Source organism: Aythya marila (genome assembly GCF_965140915.1).
Source record: "Aythya marila genome assembly, chromosome: 1".
Lineage (NCBI taxonomy): Eukaryota > Metazoa > Chordata > Aves > Anseriformes > Anatidae > Aythya > Aythya marila.
The window spans coordinates 19962274-19987806 of record NC_139042.1 but is presented as its reverse complement, the minus strand read 5'-3'; the positions used below and the strand labels follow the sequence as shown (position 1 = coordinate 19987806).

Sequence of the window (25533 nt, the reverse complement as noted above, 5' to 3'; positions counted from 1 at the left end):
AAAAAAAAGGAGGGTGACAACCTGCACAAGCAAGTGACAGGTGATGACAGCCACTGGAGACTTCCCCTAGGAGGGGACTGAGACACCCATCCACTGACCTCACCTCATGTTTTTGGAGTTTTGCTGCTTGCTGCATGATCAGACCTAGGGTGTTGCAGAGGGAACACTGAGGCTTATCTGGCCCTTGGGGCATGGTCATAAATGATATTCGTAAGGGTGATGCTGAGCATGACCCTGACTATGGACTTCTAGGGGAAAGTGAAGGGCAAAAGGGCCAGCTGTTTTTTCTTTTCAGCCCTTCCAGTCAAAGAGAAAGGTTCATATAGCAGTGGACACATTCCGCAAGTTAACACCTCGTTGCTCAGCTGGTGTCAGAAGCTGAGCTTTGGCTTTTATGACCACATAAATCTCAGAGGAATGAGAACTGTTTAGAAGAGATGGGATCCATATGACCAAGTGGGGAAAGAGCATTTCTGGTAACTTGTTGAAGGCTTTAAACTAAGTGTATCAGGGGAGTGTTGCTATAACCTTATGAGAAGTGAATGCATGGGGGGGCAGCATGATGGAGAAGTCTGTGTCCCTCTCCCTATAAAAGCAGCATAACCAGGGCACATCTCCAATGTCTATACATGAATGAAGATGGTTTGGGAAACAAACAACTGCAATTAGAAGTCCATGCACAGTCTCAGAGCAATGATCCCACTGGACTTACAGAAATACACTTGGAATGCCTACATGACTGGAGAGTTGCAATGGATGGATTAGAAGCACTCAGGAGAGAAAGGTTGGGGAGGCATGGTGGAAAAAGGTTGCATTCTGTGCAAAGGGATGAGTCAAACACATACAGTTTTGCTTTGAAACAGAAAAGGAGACATTCAAGAGTTTATGGGAAAGGATCAAAGGAGACAAATCAAAGGACAAGTGATGTTCTGCTAAGAGTCTGCTATGAAGTTTATATAAGTTCCTCATCAAGTACTGCAGAAGGTTGGACTAGACTAATCTAGGATTCTCCCAGCCTTCACAAATGGCATTTTATCACCACTAATAATTCACCTATTTCATTCCTGAGTACTTTTAAAGGTCTTAAGAGAATATCTTCTGATTTTGAAATATTACTATGTATTTTATCTATATGTCGCATATATATATGCTTTTTAATAGTTCTTCCAATCTGAAAGAGATCCCTTGTTGAGTACTCCATAAACTGGGGTCCTAGCACAGAAAGTTCTCCAGTTTCTTCCACAAATGAACAGGAAAACATATAATTCATTTTTGTGTACATGTTACATGTTTGCTTCTCTGACTGCTCTTTTTACTCTCATTTCTTACTCTCTTTCTTACTCTTACTTTCTTACTCTTGTTTATCACAAAAAACAACCTGACAGGTTTGGGTGGTTCTTATGTATAAAAATATCACTAACTCCTTTCTCCAGTGCAGTACTATGTTGGTTGAGAACCTTGAAAAGTTGTGCATTTACATGTAGCCTTGTTAAATGATTTTGCGTATTAAATGGAGATAAAATGCTACTCTGTGGAGCTTTTTTGAATCATAAGTTGGAAATATGCTGAAGAAAAAAGCAATGGAACTAGGTGCAGAGGCTAGAAATCTTTGTGTTTTCCCTTCCTAATTTAAGTGATTGCTCACAGACAAAATTTTAAAAATATGAAACAAGAATTATTTGACTTTTCATCTAGAAAGCCTTAACTGTGCCTTTTTACCATGTAACTAAACTACAATTTCAAAATTCACTTTCCTTTTCAGTCGTGAAGGAAGCAAAATAATTTCTTATTTATACTATGTTTCATTATATATTTTAAATGTCTGCCCTTTTCTGATGAATTTTTAATGTTAATGAACACAAACTGATGTCTCTCTTTTGCACTGCAGTCCTAGACATTAAGGCTTTATTACACATTTTTATTTACACAGGAGAAAAAAGATTCATTTAAATGTGTATTAGAAACATAAGGAAATCATCAAATGACATGTACAGCAGAAGCCTTTTTTGGTGATGTTGACTTCACATGTTTAGGTAGCAACCGACTATGTTTCTTCAGTGACTATGACAAAGCAATAATGCAAAAACATAGAAGATGAAGAACACAGTAAAATCTGTAAATACTTCTTTTTGATCAATATGCTACTTTCTGGATTAAAACCAACAGGTACGATGTTAGAGTTATAAAATACATAGCTAATCTTTCACTCAGCTGTAAAAATAAATGAAGCATAAACAAAAGCTAGAAGTGCATGTAAAGTACGTATGCATTCCAAAATAAACCAGAGGAAAATCTTTCATTCAACAAAACGTATACACTATTTGTATCTCAAAGTAGATTTTTTTCATAGGAAATATTTTAACTGAAATGGAAATAAATGGTTATTACTAAAATTCCTAACTTTCCATTAAAGTTGATTTACATCAGTAAATCTAATACTGTGATCTGAAAAGTAAGACTTATATTTTGCATATTTCTTAATTTTAAAGTTCCTACTTTGGGAAAATAGAAAACATTTGCTGTTAGGATCAAAGAAAAATCACATTACATTCTCCAGGAAGAATGTCTCTAGTTTCTAAAGTCATTCTTTGGACGTATATGGGAAAAATATTCATAGAGTATGTCTAGAACTTGCCTTTTTAAATTCAGATTAAACATTTCCATCAGTTTTTATAGTCTGAGATCAGAGAATCAACCCAGAAGATAAAAAAAAAAACAAACACAAAAACCTTGGAATAAAGTAATAGTGAAGAATTGCTTTCTGCTATGTATGCACCCATTACAGTTTTATTTACAATTGTGACCATGAACAATGAGCAACTGACTAGTTTCAGAGCTTTGAAATTTGTATCACAGTTGTAAAAATAGTATTAGAGGCTTAAGACCTATTACCTAAACTATTTCTTGTAGGTCCAAAGAAAACTGCATGTCATGCTGAAGAACAGGTTCTGATATGCTGTTAAGAAAGGTTCTTTGTCACTTATGTGCATGTTTAGACTGCTTACCACATGCATTACAGTTTGAATTAGACTCTTATTTCAAAAAAACAACTTATTTCACTGAATGGTGATTTCTCATTTAAGTGTTCCTCCAGAAACAGAAAGAGCCACAAATGAGGCTTGGCTTTCTAACCTCAGATTCTTGGAAAGTCTACACAACATTCTAAGTGCAATTTTGTTACAAAATGAAGGTACATGGTGCTAGATCTTGGTACAGTAAATTCAGTATTGAGTAGACTTGAGAATAAACAGAAAAGACTAAATAACGGGTACACTCAGGAAAGAAAACTAAAACATCAGTGGACACTGTAAAACAGGGACAGAAAGTTTCAAGTGAATGCTGAAGAAAGTCACAAAGTGAATGGAAAGGTATCAAAAAATAAATTTGCTGATAAAGCAGAGGATGAGAAAATAATTTAACTTTCTGCACTCTTTACTTTCCTTATTTTATTATGCAGCCATTTATATGTTTCACTTACTCAGCAGCCCAAATTCAAAGTTTATTTCTAGACAAGTTTCTAGTCTTAGAGCTTTGAATTTTCTCCTGAGTTAAAGTCATATTTTACTAGGTACTTGAGCATTTCTGATACAGGATGACAGTAATTTTATTGTTCTTAATTTAGCTAGCATTTTAAATGTTTTCAATATGACTAAGGGGATATGGCTTTATCTTCCATAAACATAATTAACATCAGTTAACAAAGTAAATTACCAGCTGTGAATCACAGAACTATCAGTTCAATATCTGTTTAACTAAAAGAAAAATTAATAAAAGATACGGAAATAAATGTGTTTTTTTTTTTTTTTTGTTTGTTTGTTTTAAAAGTACTTTTCACAGACTCAGAAAGTTTTTACTAACAATTTCAATGAAATATAAAATTCTAAAAGGATTTGGGGTACTCAGATAAACACAAGCAGTGGTTTTATCAAGTATGACCTTTAACAGATTCTTCTGTGTTATGCTAATGTATTAAATGAACTGCATTTCTGTTTACCAGCATTATCTTCTTACATGCACTGAACATAGCTGTTAAATGACTCATGAAATCATGCAGAATGAAATGTAGCATGAGCAGCAAAAATCTACCATCTCCTATCCTGGTCTGTGTAGCTGTCTATACTACGTAAAGCTGTCTCCATCTACGTAAAATTGTATACTACATCCATCCTTCATAAAACTTCATCCGTATTACATAAAACTTGGCTGAGGGTCCCCTCTGGGTAAACATGCAGCTCTAGCCCTCAAATATGACTGACTTTTTGTGGAATAGGAATATGTGTTACAAGCCTTTCAGTGTGACAAGGCTTACCTGGTGACTGGGTGGAGTATGGATTGAGAGCAGCTATGAACAGAAGGACTTGGGAGTGTTGGTTGACAAGAAGCTCAATATGAGCCTGTAATGTATGCTTGCAGCCCAGAAAGCCACCTGTATCCTGGGCTGCACCAAAAGCAGTGAGGACAGCAGGGCAAGGGAGGTGATTCTCCTGCTCTGCTCTTGTGGGACCCCACCTGGAGCCCTGCGTTCAGCTCTGGGGTGCCCAGCACAAGAAGGACAGAGAAGTATTAGAGGAGGAGCCATGAGGATGGCCCAGAGGAGGGCCATGAGGATGATCAGAGGATGAACATCCATTTTATGATTCTGTGTGGAGAGAACCAAATCTGATATAGCCTCATCTGCCTCATCCATGCTGGCTTTAGGGAGTGTTCAATAAGTTCTGTCTCTTGTTTGCCATTCAGGCCAAACCCCAATCAACTAATGAAAACTATCAGTCAGGCAAACAGTAACTACAACCTTTTCTACCAGTCTCCCAAATATCTTCCTGTGATTTTTCAGCCCCCAGGGAATGCTGATATTAAAATAATCCTCCCTGTTACTTTTTGCCCGTTAAACATTTAATCTGTCCATTTTCTTCCTTGTTTTTCCATGTAAAATTCAAGCTCCATAATAAAGTCAATTCTTACTGATTTATAGGTACTGTAAGCAGGCCAGCAGGGACTGGAGAATTCTATTAACTACCAATATCCAATGACTTATCTTATTTGGATAAACTGTGATGCCCTCCATGTACTGAAACAAACTTGAAATCTAAAACATTGCAGATTGGGTTGTGAGGAATGTTTTAACAATTCGTGTCCATAAAGAACAATTCTGTTTGAAATGTTTGAATCCTGTCTGCCTCTGGGCCCTGCACTGGCAATTCAATGCTTGAACCACAGCTGCAGTGTGTCCCAGTCTCCCCCTCATTCCTCATTCTAGCCAATTTATCACTTCTTAAATTTATGAACCTGTTTGCTTTTGTTATTCTGGACTTCTATTTCTAACACTGCTATAGATGTGTCTGTGAATGGCTGGGGAAGAATGTTTTAATTACCCGTGTGTCTGGGAGTTTCAGAACAACTGATAACAACTAGTGACTGTTATGGGATACTATGTGGATCTTTGGTATCTGGTTAGGGGGGGGGCCGAGAAAGAAGCTGAAAGGCGGCTGGGAGACAAGATTTGAAGAAGGTGTTTTGAAGAAGGTGTTCCGTAAACTTGGGATGGTGCCCAGTAAGTACAAAGGGGAAGAGGAAGACTGCGAGCCTTCAGCATGGAAGACCCCTAGAGACCCCCAGAAGAGACCCCAGAGGAGACTGCGCATGCTCCAGTAGGAGGGACTGCACCCCGGAAGCTAATTTTAATAATCTATTTTTTTTAGAAGTAGTAATGAATATGTATTAGTCTAGGAGCATAAAAATCAGTTGCTTGATGTAATTGGTGTGCGTCCTGGTGGAGCGGAGACTCCCGGTGCACCCAGCGCTGTTTGCTTACCTCTATTCCTTTATATTCTTTCAATAAATCCTATTTTTTTATTTAATCCTAATTTGAATCCTGAGCCATTTATAACAGGGTCAACTATTAAGACAATGAGAGGAGTAATCAAGACCAGTACATAATAATAACAATAACAATAATATCAATAATAATAATAATAATAAAATATATATTTCCCAAAAGACATTAGAATCATTGAAAAATTTAGGATGTAATCACACATTGCTACAAGCTTCATGAAAATGAGACTTAAAACAGTAGAATAAAGCCCATTAAAGTCTCCACTAAGAGAATGCAGTGGACAAGAAGACACTTATTAAATATCAGAACACCTGCATTAGGAAATACCTTGTAAATGTCCCTGTTATGGAAAACCACCAGTAACCTCATTAAACATCTAAGACAATCAATTTTGTGAAATTTATATGACCAGAAAATTATTCTCTGAATTTTGGCAGAGGCTTGGGTTTGTATGATACAATTTATCCATTTTTTTCCTTTCAACTGTTCTTCCAAAACTGTTTTCCCATTAATAAGAATATTTTTTTTGCATGAAGATCTTCAATATTAAGAAGATCTTAATATTAATTAAGATGATTATTAATTAATATATTGAATATATTAATATTCAATATTGAACATTTATAATCAACATTGAATATTAATGTTCAATATTGAATATTAATTCAATATAATACTCATATTTGTGTAATTACAAACTTATTTCAGTATTTTATCTTCTGTTATTGGATCCTTATGATTATACATCCAGAGAAGCTGTGGATGCACCATCCCTGGAGGTGTTCAAGGCCAGGCTGGATGGGGCTTTGGGCAACCTGGTCTGATGGGAGGTGTCACTGCCCATGGCAGGCCCATTGGGATTAGATGGTGTTTAAGGTCTATTTCAAACCATACTGTGATGTTATGATACTACAATCTTTCCAGGCATAGAGGTGAGGCTCACTGGTTTGTAGTTCCCTGGGTCCCTCCTTGCCACCCTTTTTAAAACTGGAGTGATGTTTTCCTTTTTCCAGTCACTGGGGACTTCACATGACTCTGACGTCAGGACATGATGGAGAGAGGCTTGGCACCTCCATCAGCCAGCTCTCTGGGGGCCCTGGGATGGACCACATAGACTTGTACCTGTTCGGTTCCATCAGCTGGTCTCAAACCTGCTCTTCACTTACAGTGGGAGGGACTTTGCTGCCCCAAGCCCCTGCCCAGAGGTTCAGGGACTTGAGAGCTGTGGGAAGCCTGACTGGCAGTGGAGACTGCAGCAAAGAACCTGTTGAGTAACTCAGCTTTCTCTATGTCTGTCCTTGCCAGTTCTCCCTTCTTGTTTATCAGATGGCAAACACTCTCCTTGGCCTTTCTTTTCTGAGCAATGTACCTCTAGAAGCTCTTGTTTTTATTCTTTGCATCCCTTGACAAGCTCAGTTCCATCTGTGCCTTGGGTCTCCTGATTTGATTGATCCCTTCCCTGCACATGTGGACAGCATCCCTGTGCTCTTCCAAAGGCCCATATCCCCAGTTCCACTGCCTGTGCATTTCTTTCTTATGTTTGCCCATCAGGTCCCTTGCTGAGCCATGCCGTTTTCCTGCCTTGCCTTGCTTGATTTCTTAGACACAGGGATGGAGAGCTGTTGTGCTCTAAGAAAAGTGTCCTTCAAGATCTGATCAGTTCCCTGATTCAGAGAACTGAAAAGAGCTGGAATTTGGCTCTCCTAAAGTTGAGGGTCATGACTTTGCTGTTTGCCAGGCCCATATTCCATAAGATCACGACCAGAAAGCTTGCTGCCCGTCCCTGGGTGGGCTCGAACCACCAACCTTTCGGTTAACAGCCGAACGCGCTAACCCATTGCGCCACAGAGACACAGAAATTTGGAGCCTTTTATTTTTAATTGTATTCTATGCAGTTGTTTTTACACCCTGGTGGTGTATCAGGATCATTTGTTTCTCATTATGTAATCAAAAGGAGGTCTGTATCTAATATGTGTGTATCACGTTTGTTTAGATGAGAAACAGACATTCAGCTTAGCCAAGGTAGCATCAGTGCTGACTCTGCACTGCAACCAAAAACTAAAAAGATCTTAAAATATGGTTCACCCATTTGGATGTAGCTATGCAGACCAGAATTCACCTTATTAATCATAGATATCAGACAGACCTACCTAGGCCCCCTCCATGGAAAATGGAGAGGCTAGTACATGATCCGTCACCTCTTCAAGAATGTATTTTAGATTTGGTAAAACCTCCCATGGTTTTACTCCCTCTCTGTAAAAGGAGGTTAGCTGAGTGGTGTTGATGCAGTCAAATCACATTCCTACACTTTGGTAATAACAAAGTTCATTCTGATGCATGATTCAGTGCTAGCGCCTGACAGAGACACACCAAGTATATTCCACTAAATCATTTGATAATATGTCACTAACCCACTGATATTTACCTAGCCATTTTCTTGCAGTCAGTGAAATTATCCAAGAGAAAGTATATTTGAATTCAAGGAGACTACAAACCTGTAAAAGGAGTTCTGTATACACAGTTTTACACTACTTATTAATGCAAGTAAGCTAGATTCACATCCAAAGAAGTTATAATTCATTTTGATAACAGTTCCTCAGACAGAAGTTTAGTATCACATTGTCATGCCAAAAAGAAGTGTTCAGCAGAAGCAAGGAATCCAGTCTTTACAGAATTTGACAGTATGTGATAAACGAATAAAAACTTCAAACTACAGACATCAGATATGTACTTCTGCAAATCAGATCTCTCTCTATATAACAATATCTCTGTGTACTCATATGATATTGTACCAAATTTAAAAAGTACTAAAAGTTAGCTTCTTAATATTACACAAGTGCAAGTTTATACTTTGCCACTTAATACCACCTCTAAGTGTTAAAACAAACATACTTAAATGAAGAGAATCTAAAACTATAACTATATAAAAATTAAAACTTCAATTTAGGTCCTAAAAAAGATCGTATTAGCAGCAATGTGATCCTTAATTGAGGACAGAAAAAGCCAGAAAATCAGATTCGAGCAAAGTTCAAAATATCCATAGATTAAGCAAAGACCAAATCAAAACCAATCTGATCATTAATATGCTAACATTTTAATATGGAATAAAAAGAAATCTAAAAATATGTTACTTACTTTAGAGATCTGAAAGAATGTGGACTTCTGAATAAACTACAATCAGACCCTTCCCAAGAGAGAATTGTCTAACTTTTCCACTACTTGCAAATCTGGAGTGGAAGATATTTTAGTCCTGGCCAAATATCACTGGAAGAAAATTTGCTCACATGTTTGGCTGTGTTTTACATTCCATCCTGTTGCTCTGGCATACAGACACAGCTAATTTTAATCTGTGACATAAGCAGCCAATTCTACTGCTAAAATGGTTGTGTGCTGACTCTAGAAATGAACTGTCCCACTATAAGATAGAACCAATCCATAATGCATACTAAAATGGCACAACCTGTTTTATCAAAAAATCCAACTGCTTTTTTAAAATCTAAGACTATGCAGCACTTCACAGAATTTCAATGTAAATACTATTAGCATAGCTGTTAAGAGCACAAAATAAAAAAAATAGAAACAAAAGGACTTCTGTTGTCTTTTCTGAATCCATGTGTAATATCCAACCAAATTTTAAGTCATTTTTTGATAAATGTTAATTTTAATACTAATGGTATTCTAACCATTATTCTACTGGCTGGTATATAGAGTTTCTTTCAAAAAGCAAATACATAGATTATAACATAGTTATAATAGTACATATGAATTTTATATAACAATTACATTAACAATTATTAACCTTCCCCAAAAGTTAAGCTACTTTTGGTATTTAAGAAAGATGTATATAAATACCAAGAGCCATATAAAACAAACAAACAAACAAAAAGAAGTTTCATATATGAGATGTTTTAAGATGATCTTTAGAAATTATGAGCCATCTTTCTTCCGTGTCATTTAAGCTTTGAGTTTTCAAATGCAGAAAACAATTTCATCCCTGCACTGATTACAAAACTGACTACAAAAACACTGAACCACAGCCTGTGTGTTCAACCTATGATACTTTAGAATCTATGCTGTTAACTGTCTGCAGTTTAAAAACCATTAAAACATACATTTGTAAGATTTACTGAATAAAAGTCCAGTAGACGTCTGCTATGTGAGGTGTTATAATCATCATCCATATGGCTGGACAACTTTATTTCTCAAAGCAGAACATTTCCTTGTTTTTCTAGCACTGCACTCATGCTGTTACAATGCTGTAAAAGATGAAGCTCCTATCAGACATTCAACAGCTGCAGATCATAAATTTAGGACTGACACAAATCCAACTGATCACAGGCTTACAAGGTATTTTTTTTTTCTTTTATGAATTCTGTGGCCTTTAATACTTTATCAGATTGTTTATATACACAAATGGAGTAGTTCTATTCTGTACAAATGACTTAATTCACTGGTATCTGACAAAAAAGAAAAAATAGCTGTCATAATGAAGCATTTATAAACATCTTTAAATTAGCTTTTATATTTAAACTCATGGATTTATGAAAAATGGGATGAAAACATTTGGATATTGTGTTAAAAAAGCTTCTCTTTAATTGGAAATCCATGTCAGTATGAGAGGAAGAAACCTATAAATGTCAGATGCTTTTGAAAGATTCAAGACAGGCACTGTTTAGGTGATCGGGCATTCACATCCAGCAATTTCTTGCAAAACTGTCCATTCTTGGAGCAGAGGACCACATAAAAGTGGATAGAAGACTAAAACAAAAGCAACATTTTAACTGCACTTTAATAGGTTTCCTTTTGGCATATCTGTAATTAACTGATTTCTCAATGTACATGTATATCCTAACATAGTGCCCAGCTATAGAAAGAGATTAGATTACATGACACTGTAGCTCTTTTTGGACAGAACTTCTGTGCTATTTTCCCTGTCTGATTACTCCTCTTGGTCTATATTCCTGATGACTTTTGTCTGTTCTTCTACCTATCAAATATCTGCAAAGTAGAAATTCTAAAAAGAACAAATAAATACCTCAGTTAGTATCTTCTGAAGTTCTCATGAAGCAGGATTGGAGCAAGAGCAACTGTCAGTGAATTCTGTATCATCTGAAGGCAGCTGTCTTCCTATTCAAAGGAAAAGGAAGAAAAAGGAAAATTTTTCATGGATATAGGAAAAAGAACAGGGTTTATTCTGAACTGTCCTCCTGAGTACTTTAACTGACCACATCTTACAAGTGATAGACCAAAATTCATGGAACACAAACAAAAAAACCCAACACTGGACACACAGCTCCTGTTTGGACTGAAAACAGGATCATCAGCATTGTTTATAGTGTATGGGAAATAAATCTTAGTCTAAAATCTATGTGAAAAATAATAAAAAGATTTCTCTTGTAATATTAAAGTTCCATCTACTATTGGAGAGTGTTAGTATAGTGAGCAATGACTTGAGTCATGGGCCTCATTGCATCTGTATGACAATGTAGGTCTTCCTTGGAGTCAAGTAATTATTGTGCCAGTCCAAGAAACTTGATGACCTGTTTCTCACCAAAAGCTTCCAACCTCCTTTTTGTTTGGATTTTGAAAGTCAGTGACTGGCAACTTAGTTCTGGAAAGGTAACTAACCAAACGTATTTATCTTCCACATTGACAGGAGTCCTCATACCAATACTTGTCCAACTAGAGCAAGAACCAGATACAGGATTTAGAGGCTGAGTTTCAAGTAGTAGGTAATTAGAAACTCCCGTAACTCCGGATTTATAATGCAAGCATAATTATCTATTAATTTCAAGAAATACACAAAAACTTACACCACGAGAAAAAAAATGAAAAAAGATACATAAATTGGGGTTTGAATATTGTAACATCAAAATATGTCACTTCTTTATATAAACAGTTTACAACTTTAACCAAAATTTCAACAACTGCTCATCCCTCAAAGTAGAAGACAACAAAATGGTGGAGAAGGCAATAACTATCATACATCCATTTAACTAATTCATCCAAATAAAAGAGACATAAAAGTCCTCTGGTCCTATATGTATTGACTTCTCTAGAAGCTAGTGTCAGTAACACTCCTTCTTCAGAAAAAACAAGATACCCCAACCTTCTTATATGCTTAGAATTACACAGCAAGAGGTATCCCTCTCCATACTTATTAATGAAGCTAACTGAGAATAGAAGTACTCTACTGCTGAACAATTGTGATTATATGGAAAGCAGCAAATATAGCTAAAATTAGATGTGTAAAGGTGTACAACAGCAGATAAAACCAAGTTTTGCTGTACAAAATATTAAATAATCCCTTCAGAAAGGTAAAATAATAAAATTATAGCAACTTATGTTAATGATAAAATGGCAGATACTTTGGAAGATTAAAAAAAACCAACAACACAAAAACAAAGCAAGCAAACAAATAAAACCCTACAACTAAATATCTATTAGAATCACTGAATGCAAAACACAACTGAATTATCAAAGAATTAAACTGGGGGATAATTTTATTAACAAATGGTCAAAAAATATAAAAGGTAGTTAGTCACTAGTCATCTCTGGACTGCTGAGAACCAAGGGAAAAAAGTCTGTATCTTCTCAATTCTTGTTGTGCATGTTAGTCACTTGTGAGCTTGAGTAATGATGCAATAGAAACACCACATTTTCAAAAGAGACTTTTTTTTTTTTGCTTCTACTGACTTTCCACTGCCTTTAGAAAGTATAATATGGTATGAAACAAAAAATGATGGAAACAAATTTTTCTAGTGTTCTTATCCAAAGCATTTTGATTTAGATGTCTTGCTGCTATGCTTTTTAAAAAATTTAAAAGGGATAATACAGCAGTCCATTTTTGGATAGACTGAGACCTTGCCCCTTCCTAAGAATAGGGCTGAAATGTGTATCTCATAAATGGATGTCATGTAAACCTGAGTAAAACAGTGTGCCAAATCAGGACTTAAACATATAAAAAGAAATAAAAATTTTAAAAGATAATGTTGCACCTATTTGAGCTATAAAAATGGGGTAATTTTAAACAGCTACTTACACAAGGTGGAAAATATTTCAATGGCAACACTTTGGAATATAAACACAATAAAACTTAAGAGCAGAAAGTGATAAGAATACACAAGGCTTTAAAATATACATGTATCTGCCTAGACTGTTTTATTATGCCAACACATACAAGGAGGTTCAAAACAGCATTGAAACCCAGAATAGTTAAGTTTTAATAGAGTATGAACAAGTATACTTCTAATATAGAAAAATATCCAAATGACTATGCAAGACAAGATAAAAATAAAAGGACTTATTTATAAGTATCCAACTGGCCAGCATGTCAGTGCACAGCAGGCCCTTGTGTCTGCCTTCAACTAAATTTTTCCATATGTGAACATGAACAGCTGGCTGTGGGTCTGTTCATCTTATCAGTGTTTCAATCTTTGTATCAGCTGTTATCTCCCAACTCCTTGCTGCCACACCTCTATCAAGCAGATTCAAACTGTGACAGAGGGACAGTTTTGTTGTTTGTTGGTAGTTTTTGTGGATTTTTTGTGTTTTTTTTTTTTTTTTTTTTTTTTTATTAGATTGTATCTTCTGCTTGGATTGTATCTTTGCATATTTTTGTTAAATAAGTCCTTTATTTCTGGGAGTTTAACTCTGTGTGAGCTTTTAAAGAAGTTAAGAAGTGAGGCAGCAAGTGAAAAACTGCACGTGTATGTTGTGCTTCCTGCTGCACTCTGCATAAATGAGCCTAACAGGATAAGTGGAATAGATGTTAGATGAGACAATCTATTTATTTATTTATTTTTTTAAAGGAGAAAACAACTAAGCTCAGTATTATAGACCCTTTTCATGAGGCAAGCTGAGGAGTGAAAGACTCATTTTCAGTCTGCAGCTTTTGTGCTGACCAGAAGACATGATGTAGAGATGTTGCTAGTAGTTAGTGGTATCCTAAAGGCAGAAGATGTTGCCAAACTTAATACTGCAGAGAATAAAATAACAAAAAACAACAAAACACCTTGACTGTCCAAGTGGATTTGGAATGATTTTGTCCTATTTCACAATTTGGAGAATACTTTTATTGTACCAAGTATGAAATTCCACTACTGTTGGCTTGCAGAAGTTAATTGTTAGCTTTTTCTCAGGAACAAAAACAGAAATGTATACTTTGATTTATACAGAACTCTATGCTATTCTACGCAGGACAGGGGAGTAAAGCCCACTTTAATGGGTTCATACTTTTGTGCATTGGATTTTTTATTTTGGTGCATGATTCAATATGTGAATCCACCTGCAGACAGTCTGAGACATGTAGAAAAGTGTATTTACAGTTATATTCTGTACGTGTATGTCACACAACTTCTACAACAGAGTCAACAGTACTGGAAATCATCATAGAAAGAACCATATTTTATGTTCTTTGGTCTGAAATTTTCCTTTTAAATCACTTGGCCTTTACTAAAAAGTAAAGCAAAAGCCTCAAGCCCACTAACCTTCCAGAGCAGGATATTCTGCCTTGGGATATCTGAACTCTGAAGAATTCAAGTCGAAGGCATGTCTGTCACCTGACTACATCAAACAGAAAGCTGACTGACTGCATCCCAGGAGATGCTGGAGGGAAGGGATGTCATCCAGAGGGACCTTGAAAGAAGGACATGGACTTGTTGGAGTGAGTCCAGAAGAGGGCCATGAGGATGATCAGAGGGCTGGAACACCTCTACTGTGTGCTTGCTGAGGGGGAGGGAGCTGGGGTTGTTCAGCCCAGAGAAGAGAATGCTCTGGTGAGACCTCATTGCTATTCCTTTTATTTCCATTCTTTTTTCTTGTTTCTTTTCCTACTTAGAGATACACCAGATGTATAGCTGACTTTCTATTTTAAAAAGACCCCCATTTTCCTTTATTGTCAAACTCTATGTTATTTGCCAGGAATATTTAATACTTCACTATACGTAAGGATACATTATGATCAAATAATTACATCTATTATACTCTATATATTATAATAATTTTATATTAATACATAATACCTACATAATATATTTAATAGTAACATAATAAGATAGCTACATCTAATCTGCATTTGAAATAAAAATGTGATAGAAAGCCTAGTTTAAATCCTTTGCTTCAGTGCCCACTGCTTTAGCTTGAATAGTTTTCCAGTCAAGAAAAGTACCAGCATACATATTCCCCAAAAGAAAAGTAGAAGCATGGGGGAGGAGGGGTGGGGTGGGGAGTTCAGGCACATAAAAGAAAAATGTTTCCTGTTTTGAAAGACTTAGAATAAGCCAAGTGGAGACATGAAAATTACAGTGCTCTGGCCAGGACGCTAACAGGAACCATGGTTTCAGAGCTCATTCCCCGACAAACTCAATGCCAGGAAAGTTTTAGTGGATTGCAATTTTATGTTTTGAGCAAGAGAGTATTGAATTATTTCCATAGGAGAAATCTGCACAAGTTTTATTTTTCTAAAAGTGTAATCATTAATAACAGTAAGAAAAAGGTGAACAACTAGTTAACGATTTCTAAGAAAAGGTGTAGTGCTAATGTAGTGCTTCTTTGTTAAGCAACTGGAAAATGTGACTGCAGATGGTAATAATTCATATTAGCACGTATGCTGAAAGAAAAAAAAAAAAAAGAGAGAATGAGTAAGACTCTGTCTAGCTAGTATAAATTATATGAAAACATTCTTAATAATTTGTTGAGTCCTAAAGAGAACTTCCTTATTTTGTTTAACAGGGTCAGCTTTCAAATTCTCAGAAATACTTCCAAAAACATGAACTGAAATTTAAAAGCTAACAAAAGCAAACAGGAAAAGAAAAAAGAATTAAACTTTAGTAGGAATTAACCCAAATGTCTGTCTTAGCTAGTAAGTAAAATATGGTCATTTACCTAACTAAATCTGGCTCCAAGATAAGGGGTTATTTGCATAAACCAATGAGTGAGCACAATAAGCATATACTGAATCTGTATCCTACATTTTATTTAGGAATAACCTAGAAAAAAAAATAAAGTAAATGTTTTCATTTTACATGACTGCCTGTGTTGAAATATTCCAATAAATGTTCAATTAAAAACAGCAATAATGAAGATTTCAGATGGATAAGAAATTTGCACAAGTTTACATCATCTATTTCTAAACATTTTATATTTACACATATTTGATCTGGATAGGCTGGACCGATGGGCTGAGGTCAACTGTATGAAGTTCAACAAGGCCAAGTGCCGGGTCCTGCACCTGGGGTGCAGCAACCCCACGCAGAGCTACAGGCTGGGAGATGAGTGGTTGGAAAGACGCCTGGTGGAGAAGGACCTGGGAGTGATGGTGGATAGTTGGCTGATATGAGCCAGCAGTGTGCTCAGGTGGCCAAGAAGGCCAACGGCATCCTGGCTTGTATAAGAAGCAGTGTGGCCAGCAGAGCTAGGGAAGTGATCGTCCCCCTGTACTCAGCTCTGGTGAGGCCGCACCTTGAGTACTGTGTTCAGTTTTGGGCCCCTCGCTACAAGAAGGACATCGAGGTGCTTGAGCGAGTCCAGAGAAGGGCGACGAAGCTGGTGAGGGGCCTGGAGAACAAGTCCTGTGAGGAGTGGCTGAGGGAGCTGGGCTTGCTCAGCCTGGAGAAAAGGAGGCTCAGGGGAGACCTTATCACTCTCTATAAGTACGTTAAAGGAGGCGTTAGTGAGGTGGGGGTTGGTCTGTTCTCCCACGTGCCTGGTGACAGGACGAGGGGGAATGGGCTAAAGTTGCGCCAGGGGAGGTTTAGGTTGGATATTAGGAAGAACTTCTTTACTGAAAGGGTTGTGAGGCATTGGAACAGGCTGCCCAGGGAAGTGGTGGAGTCACCATCCCTGGAAGTCTTCAAAAGACATTTAGATGTAGAGCTTAGGGATATGGTTTAGTGGGGACTGCTAGCGTTAGGTTAGAGTTTGGACTCGATGATCTTGAGGTCTCTTCCAACCTAGACAATTCTGTGATTCTGTGATATAAAACAGAACTTTAAAATGTATCTGCTTAAACGTTTCACTTACAGTGAGCTCAAAATAAAGCAGAAGTTTATAAATCTTAATTACATTATAAAATATAATTTTATTATTATTATTTAGTAGAGAACCTAAAATCAGCCAGGTGAGGCAGAATATAAACAGAAGTTTACAAATAAGTAATTTCCTACCCATTTCTCTTTGCTCAAAGAAAATCCTTGCTTTCAGACCTGATGTGTATCACCTTAATGAGTTTATGAGTTGCAGAAAACACTTGCTTCCTCCAGAATCAAATTTCCTCCAGAATCAAGGAGGATTCCGTTTGATCACTCATGAAATCTGACTTGCAGCTCCCTGGCCTTTGCAGCCATCTCTCATCTTGGTTGTTCCTCCTGAGCTGCAGGCTCCTAAGCCCCTTTGCTATGTTTCTCTCTGCCTTTTTTACTCATTGATAAACTTGCATTTTCTGAAGTCTTCTTTTCTGGACTCTATTTCAATGTCCTTAAGCAATGAACAACCTTCTCTGATTCCATGAGGTCTTTGACTGACTCTGTCACTCTTAATCAATCACAGGAAGTAAGAAGAAAACAAAACAGTTAGACAGCCTGCCATATACACCTGTATTTAAAAAAACATCTTAAGCAGTAGGATGAGATAGTTTAGTAGAACTCGAGGTTGGGAATGACAAGGTCGAGTCCCTTTGGGTTAGGATCGGCAGGGACAACAAGGCTAGTGTCCTGGTCGGGGTCTGCTATAGACCGCCGAACCAGGATGAGGAGACGGATGAGGAATTCTACAGGCAGCTGACAGAGGTTGCAAAATCATCAGCTCTTGTACTCGTGGGGGACTTCAACTTCCCTGACATATCCTGGAAGCACAACACAGCCCTGAGAAAGCAGTCTAGGAGGTTTCTGGAGAGCGTGGAAGATAGCTTCCTGACGCAGCTGGTTAGTGAGCCTACCAGGGGAGGTGCCCCGCTAGACCTTCTCTTCACAAACAGAGAAGGACTGGTGGAGGACGTGATCGTCGGGAGCTGTCTAGGGCAGAGTGACCACGCAATGGTGGAGTTCACTATTCTTGGCGAGGCCAGGAAGGGGACCAGTAAAACCGCTGTATTGGACTTTCGGAGGGCTGACTTTGAGCTGCTCAGGACACTGGTTGGTGGAGTCCCTTGGGAGGCGGTTCTGAAGGGCAGAGGGGTCCAGGAAGGCTGGGCGCTCTTCAAGAGGGAAGTCTTAATGGCGCAGGAACGGTCTGTTCCCACGTGCCCAAAGACGAGCTGGCGGGGAAGAAGACCGGCCTGGCTCAACAGAGAATTGTGGCTTGATCTTAGGAGGAAAAAGAGGGTTTATAAGCTTTGGAAAAGTGGGCAGGCCACTAAGGAGGACTTTAAAGAAGTAGCGAGGCTGTGCAGGGACAAAATTAGGAAGGCCAAAGCTCATCTGGAGCTCAATCTGGCTACTGCCGTTAAAGATAACAAAAAACGTTTCTATAAATACATCAACACAAAAAGGAGGACTAAGGAGAATCTCCATCCTTTACTGGATGCGGGGGGAAACTTAGTTACAAGAGATGAGGAAAAGGCGGAGGTGCTCAATGCCTTCTTTGCCTCAGTCTTTAGCGGCAATACCGGTTGTTCTCTGGATACCCAGTACCCTGAGCTGGTGGAAGGGGATGGGGAGCAGGATGTGGCCCTCATTATCCATGAAGAACTGGTTGGTGACCTACTACGGCACTTAGATGTGCACAAGTCGATGGGGCCGGATGGGATCCACCCAAGGGTACTGAGGGAACTGGCAGAGGAGCTGGCCAAGCCACTGTCCATCATTTATCAACAGTCCTGGCTATCGGGGGAGGTCCCAATCGACTGGCGGCTAGCAAACGTGACGCCCATCTACAAGAAGGGCCGGAGGGCTGACCCGGGAAACTACAGGCCTGTCAGTTTGACCTCAGTGCCAGGAAAGCTCATGGAGCAGATCCTCCTGAGAGTCATCATGCAGCACTTGAAGGGGACGCAGGCGATCAGGCCCAGTCAGCATGGCTTTATGAAAGGCAGGTCATGCCTGACGAACCTGATCTCCTTCTATGACAGAGTGACGCGCTGGGTGGATGAGGGAAAGGCTGTGGATGTGGTCTACCTTGACTTCAGCAAGGCTTTTGACACCGTCTCCCACAGCATTCTCCTCAAGAAACTGGCTGCTCTTGGCTTGGACTGGCGCACGCTTCGTTGGGTTAGAAACTGGCTGGATAGCCGGGCCCAAAGAGTCGTGGTGAATGGAGCCAAGTCCAGTTGGAGGCCAGTCACTAGTGGCGTCCCCCAGGGCTCGGTGCTGGGGCCGGTCCTCTTTAATATCTTCATCGATGATCTGGACGAGGGCATCGAGTGCACCCTCAGTAAGTTCGCAGATGACACCAAGTTAGGTGCGTGTGTCGATCTGCTTGAGGGTAGGAAAGCTCTGCAGGAGGATCTGGATAGGCTGCACCGATGGGCTGAGGTCAACTGCATGAAGTTCAACAAGGCCAAGTGCCGGGTCCTGCACCTGGGGCGCAATAACCCCAAGCAGAGCTACAGGCTGGGAGAGGAATGGTTGGAAAGCTGCCAGGCAGAGAAGGACCTGGGAGTGATGGTGGATAGTCGGCTGAATATGAGCCAGCAGTGTGCTCAGGTGGCCAAGAAGGCCAACGGCATCCTGGCTTGTATTAGGAACAGCGTGACCAGCAGGGCTAGGGAGGTGATCGTCCTCCTGTACTCAGCTCTAGTGAGGCCGCACCTCGAGTACTGTGTTCAGTTTTGGGCCCCTCGCTACAAGAAGGACATCGAGGTGCTTGAGCGGGTGCAGAGAAGGGCGACGAAGCTGGTGAGGGGCCTGGAGAACAAGTCCTACGAGGAGCGGCTGAGGGAGCTGGGCTTGTTCAGCCTGGAGAAGAGGAGGCTCAGGGGCGACCTTATCGCTCTTTTTAGGTACCTCAAGGGAGGCTGTAGCGAGGTGGGGGTTGGCCTGTTCTCCCACGTGCCTGGTGACAGGACGAGGGGGAATGGGTTTAAGTTGAGCCAGGGGAGTTTTAGGTTAGATGTTAGGAAGAACTTCTTCACTGAAAGGGTTGTGAGGCACTGGAACAGGCTGCCCAGGGAAGTGGTGGAGTCACCATCCTTGGAAGTCTTCAAAAGACGTTTAGATGTAGAGCTTAGGGATATGGTTTAGTGGAGGGCTGTTAGCGTTAGGTTGGAGGTTGGACTCGATGACCTTGAGGTCTCTTCCAACCTAGAAAATTCTGTGATTCTGTGATTCTGTTTAATGAGCAAAAAGACACACTTCTCTTCAACAGCTTGCAGAAGACAAGCCATATTATAATTAAGTGCTCTCTGAAATCAGATGTATTCCCAATGTTACTGAATGAAATCATTTCTTTCAGACTGTAGGAAAAACTTTTATCCAATACCAATTTTTTGTGGGAGTTTTTTGGTAACCATAAAAAAAAAAAAGCCACGTTCTCAAAGCATATTTTTTATTCATTTAAAACTATGCTATAAAAAAGTGAATGATTAATGATTCTGCATTTCACAAGTTGTCCTGTTCTGAGGCAGATTACTCTTAATCTTGCACTCAAAATCATACTACACCCTATGACTCACCAAAAGAATGTCAGGAAAAAGATCTTAATGTTTTTAAATTACAAAAATGGGAAGGAGAAAAATGGCAGAATAATAAGCATTTTTAGTGCTATAAAGTAAACCAGTCTAACAAACACACATTAGCTATTATTTTGGAAACTAGAAGTACACAGTGTTTTGTAGCATTTCCATTTTCATTCTGGATGATCCTGCAAGAATCCAACTCCCTCACTTCTGTGTAGCTTATAAAACTTACCAGTCCAAAATCATAATGTACCATATAGGTAGCTTCAACCCACAGAAAAGTGAAAGAAAGAACTCTTCACCTTGAAGGCCTGGGCAATCTTTGGTAAACAAAATGCAGGTATGTTTGAAAGTGTAATTTAAGTGATGACTTCCTGAGATCAATCTGTGGATATTCTGTACTGAACCACAGTTCAGAATGCCAGATTGATGTACTTACTCCAGAATCTCTCAATCATGATGATTGTCCTCATCAGGCAGACAATGGAAGCTCAGCATTTAGCTGAGATGCTCAGGAATTTTTACCCTTCTGAGGGTCTAGGAAGACAAAGAGAAGGCCAATGGAAAAGAAGCAGAAAAAGGAAAAACAACTTTTCTCACCAACCACCGTAATAAGATAGCAATTTGTGCTCTGACCTGTGGAAAAAATTCAAACAGCCTTTAAAGAGCAAGAACAGAACTGTAGAGCAAACTATTTTTAAGAATCTGCTTTGAAGATCTGAACTTGTAAAGAAGTAGAGCCTTAGTGCCAAAAGTCAAGTCACAGCTCTTGAACCATCAAATGTTTTTTGAGCTACTGTTCACTATAAGACTGCAAAAATAACAATATTAATGTTAACAATATACCCCAACAATCTGTTGGCCCTACCGAGATTTCAGCTTTGCCAAAATGCAAGCAGAAAAATTAGGCACATGAGAAATGTATTTAATTAGGAACTTGCCATCTGGCATAAGCAAGTAAATTATAAGCATAGCCCTTTTAATATAGAAGAAGCTATAATCAGCCGGGGAATAGACCATAAGCTATTTCTTGTTTGATTGAAATGCCTAAGTTAGGTGTGGGGATACTGCAATTATCAAGTATTTTGAAGCATTATCCATGAGGCCGAGCTGTGGGTAACCACAACAAGCAGAGTAACTGTTGTAAAACTGTTGACTTAAAATTGATGGATATAAACCAGCAGTTTTGGCAGCCTTTAGGAATCTGACACCGTACTTTTTAAAGTACAGTCAGAACATACTTGGAAAATAAATAGTTCGATTAGTTTAAGCAAGAAATAAAAGCATGCATAACATTCTTTTTGAGTGCTATCCGAAGCAATGTTTATTATAATTAGGCATCTCATTCTGACCGGCTATTTTGAAAAAAAAAAACAAGAGCCACGTACAGAAACAGTCAACAAAATGCAGTAGGCTTCAGTCAGCTGCTCTCATTGTGCTGACCATGAGACTACTGGTTTGATTTTAATAATAAACACCATCAGCAAATGACAAAGTTTCTTCTTCTGTGAACTTGTGATCTGTAATAGTTTGGAATCAATAGCCAAAGAAACTGAAATTATGATTAATATTTTTTCCCCTATTATTTAAACAAAACATTTTACTTTACATTTTTACTCCTCACTCTTCAGCAGCTGTACACAGCTGAAGTGAGAACAGCAGTGTTCTACTTCATACAATCAACTCCTTTACTGTCTTGACAGCTACAGTAGTACTTAAGCAAGCTGCTCCATTTTCAGCTGGGCAGTCTAGCACCCAGTCCCTCAGATCTTAGACAACTATTACAGGACCAAACCTAAAGCCAAGTCACAGACCACGTCCTCCAGCAGGAAACAACTTCCAGAAATTCACTGACCCTTTCCCAAGGTGTCTGACAGCCTCTGACCCACTTTTTTTTTTTTTTTTTAATTTATTTTTAATATTTAAAAAAAAAAAAAAAAGCACCAAAATGAGTGTAAAAGTGTGTTTTCCCAATCAGCAACTGTACAAATAGGACGGACCCTTTTATTCACAGCATAATTACCTGCAGTACACAGTTTAACCATGACTTACAGTCCTCTGTACTGTTTCTAGCATTTTCTACGGAAGTATTCTTGATGTTTCCTGGAATATTGATTGGAAGAGGCCTTAAAGGATGACCATTAATATATGAGTAGTTAGTTTCAAGCCTTTCAGATTTTCAGAATGGGCATATACCTTTGGGTCTCTTTTTCTTTAATTATGGTTGTTCAATTTATAATTGACCGATTTTACCTGCCTCAGAGGATCCTTAAAATTTGATTCTGGGCTGGGCAAAAACATCAAGAGCTGACCAATTAATTTTTATGTTCTTAAACAAGCTTGAGTAGATGCTTAATGTTCTTCTTTTTTTCTTATTAATTGCTTGATGTGCTTGGATTTTAAGCTTTTCCTAAAATTTGTGGATATATGGGTTCACTAACAATAGCTAGTAGTTTTTATTTCTTATACAATTTAATACTCCTTGGCTGCCTTACATATAGTAACCCCAAAAGAAAAAAAAAAAAAAAGAAGCTGCATTTTAAAAACAGACATAAAATCTAACACATACCTGGGTGTATGTGAATATATAAACCCCCAGATTTGCCCACAGGTCTCTGGTGATTGCTACAGGATGGAACAAACAAGAAGGATTATTTTTTTATGCTGCTGAAGTAGTTCAACCAGAAAAGATCTGGTCACTATACTTGGAATTTCTCTGGAAAATTGTATAGGGAGAGAAGCACCATTTTAGATACTTATGCTCTCCTTAAATTTTTAACATTGAATCAAGGAGGGATTGGTACTTTAACACCTGGGGCTTGAACAGAAATTGCCTCCTACTGTGTTGATTTTCATGATGAGGTTCCTGAACGTGGTTACTGAAGATTCACACAGCCATGCTCATCCTGTAGCCACATGGATGGCCAAAAGACTACAAAAAAATGAAGACAATGACATATCTCTATGTTACATACTCAGAAACTGTATGGAAGCAGCTGAATGAAAATGTGTTTGGACTGTTGCTGGGGAAAAGTGTTGGGAAAATGATGGGGAAGGAAGGTAGTAAAAATGTTTCATGTGAAGACCGCATACCAAGAGATCAGGACAAGAGCAGATGGTAAACTTCCAAAGGGAAGCTTTACCATATTCTGAGATCAGCCAAAAGAGACCTTGAAGAAAGAAGGAGGAGCATTCTAACAAAACTGTTTTAATAACGACTCTGGCAGATACCTCTTGTGCTCTTGATGTCTAGGATGTAGGTTACAGGATAAAGGAGAGTGACCTCTAAGACTAGTCAGACTACCTAAGTGAGCAAAAAATCTGTACGCAATGAATGTTTTCCTGTAACACGCTCCCTGACATGATACAGGAAACCAGTACACCCATTAAATCATACAATGTAACATCTACAGGAGAGGCCAAAAGATAAATGAGCATTCAGGAGATCCTTCTGTATTGAGTTGTATCTTTACACTTAAGGAGGATTTTATAACCCACATATTAAAAGGATTTTGCATCCCTACCTTGTCTTTCATTGCAAAAGAATAGTTTTAATACACATCTCATTGTCAGTCAGTGGTTTACTGGCTAGTGCCAGCTGTCTTCTCTTCATGAAACTGGTGGTGGTGATGGTGTTACTTCACCCACATTCAATTAATAAGAGATAACTATGTGGGCAATCTTAGGAAGATACTTGGTTAATCCTCAAACCATGGCTTAGAATGGACAAGTCACAAAAGGAATGGGAATATACAGTTTAAATAGGCTACTCTTACCAGAATCATGTCCTTAAGCATAACAACAAATGGGTTGAGTATGCTTTCTGGGCCCATTTCTGCCAATTTTTCTGGTTCCAAGAAATGTACTGGTTTAAACAGTTCTTGATTCTTATTTTACTAAATGCCCAAATGGTAATTTGTATCTTCAGTGTTAATTTCATTGATTTACACAGAAGTATTACTCTCTAGTGACTTAAAATTCTTAGGAGTCTATCTGCTGGTGGCTCTTTTGCTTTCCCCCCCCCCCCCCCAAATCTCTAGCCTGCTTTGAGAGTCTTCCTCAAAGCTGACCTCTTACAATCACGACCTCTCTCCTTCCTTCTTGTGTTGAACAATATGATATTTTTGAATGTTGCTCACATCTACCAACTGACTCTACAGAGCACCAATTCAAGTATTCCAGGTTCATATATTTAATCCCCAGTCCATGTTGTCTGAGCTAACATCAAGCAGAATGGAAGCAGACGAGTGTTATTCCTCTTTGGGTTCTCAGCAAGCGAGAAGGGAAAAGGAAAATTAAAAGCAGAGAAATCTGTACCAACTGATCCCAGCAGCATTGCCAGTTGGTGTTTGTTTTGTGATACTGAGATCTGTCTTAGCATCCACTGGTCTATGATTGCTAAGCTCCTTGAAGCATCAGTATACAATCCAGCATACTTTCTTTGTGTGGAGCTTAGATAGTTTAAGGGTGGGAACAGACAGCAGTCATCAGAACTTATTGCCCTTTGCTAGAACTCCCTCAGCAAACTGAGGTCTGTATGCTTCACTTACCTATCCCCTACAAAAGCTTGAATTTTCCTGATACATCAAGTGCTGTGGCACAGCAATTCTAATTGAGTTCAGTTTTATTTTTCTTTCTTACTTTTATCTATACACTTTAATCATACAAACATGGATTGGGGTACAGAGGTATAGATGAAATGTTCTGCACTAATCATTGTAAATTGACATTGTAAAAAGGCCTTTAAAGAAACATACAATCAACTTCTGATTAGTTAAGTTATATATTTTTTTGTTTCAATAAAGAGAGTGAAATAAAGAAAATATCTAATTTATATGATCACCTTCTACAATTTGAAGTATTCTGTTAGAAAACAAACAAAAAATCCACCAAGTCTATCCATACTGCATGTAGTTACTTTACACTCTAGTACAGACCACAGATCACATGTCCTAAATTTTAACCAGTTTTAACATGCAAAGACGTATTAAATAATCTTAAAACTAATTAGAAAACATTAGTTGTTACACTGTATTATAACAGATTTTACTTAAAGTGGTAAACTGTTTTCTCAAGCCACAGTCTT

General features: G+C 38.4%; 1 protein-coding gene across 5 annotated transcripts in view; it reads right to left on the bottom strand.

Annotated features, from left to right (window-relative positions):
* The window catches only part of SGCG (sarcoglycan gamma), a 140007-nt gene that overhangs the window by 83615 nt on the left and 30859 nt on the right, over positions 1-25533 (bottom strand). For 2 of the 5 annotated variants that reach the window (XM_082780437.1, XM_082780438.1), the window contains exon 2: positions 10872-10963. The gene's annotated coding sequence lies outside the window, so the exon portion shown is untranslated. Of the gene's footprint in view, positions 1-8971; positions 9051-10871; positions 10964-25533 lie in introns of those variants that run through there. The other 3 variants (XM_082780435.1, XM_082780436.1, XM_082780439.1) reach the window with 3 other exon arrangements.